Below are 893 nucleotides of genomic sequence, written 5' to 3' on the forward strand. Positions count from 1 at the left end.
CCAACAACCAATCACATGAATCTCCCGCCCCTGACACACAAGCAGCGGTTTGATTGGCTAGAGCTTGTACTGGCATATGATTTGATTGGCTGACGCTTCCACCGAAAGCTTCAGAAGCTTCAAAAGTTGGACATTGCTCAACTTTTGCAGCCTGAAACGCCAGGAAAGCTCCGCTCTGCTACCCACAATTCAGTTCGGCGAAAAGCGAGGCAACGTGACGTCACCCCATTCAAAGTGAATGGGCAGACGCGTTGGAAACCGTTTTTGAAGCTGTGTGGACGGGCCGTTAGTGTTTAGAGTAAAAACCATAACATCATAATATGGAAATAGAGTAGGTAAGCCAAACAAGTATTTACTTACTACTTAAGTAAATACTTAAGTAAATGTACTATGCTAGATTCCAAGACTGCCACTGACATGGTAAGTGACTAAAGAGTAAAGTACAAGTATGTCAAGATACTGTAGTACTTTAATGGAGTTCTTGATGTACTTTGTGACCACCTCTGTATGCATCGAGATGTTACTCAGATCAAATGAGTCAGCGGTGTTAGCGTTAGCATTTAGCTCCAGGACCCTTCTGAGGTTTTCTGAGCTCGAACTTCTTCCATATTTTTCAGGGACAATATCCTTCACGCAACTCCCGGGAGAATTAAAAACAGACCGGCCTTTCATTACTCTTCCTCATCCTCTTCCTCTTCTTCCTCCTCCTCTTCCTCCCTGTATCCATCTCAGCCCACAGACCGCTAACCGCTGACATGTGTTTGCATTGTGTTCACAGTGTGTTCGCTGTGTGTGTGAGGAGTGTGTGTTCGCTGTGTGTTCAGTGTGTTCTCTATCATCCCCTCCTCACATCTGTAACACTTCCCCTCACACACTTTCTCTCCTCCCCTGTC

At 45.5% G+C, this 893-nt stretch overlaps 1 protein-coding gene across 1 annotated transcript in view; it reads right to left on the reverse strand.

The window, feature by feature from the left end:
- chrd (chordin) overlaps positions 1-893 on the reverse strand; it is a 20,055-nt gene that overhangs the window by 10,058 nt on the left and 9,104 nt on the right. The window lies entirely within an intron of this gene.

This window comes from Notothenia coriiceps, unplaced genomic scaffold, assembly GCF_000735185.1.
Source record: "Notothenia coriiceps isolate Sejong01 unplaced genomic scaffold, NC01 NC01_scaffold00006654, whole genome shotgun sequence".
In the NCBI taxonomy this organism is placed as follows: domain Eukaryota; kingdom Metazoa; phylum Chordata; class Actinopteri; order Perciformes; family Nototheniidae; genus Notothenia; species Notothenia coriiceps.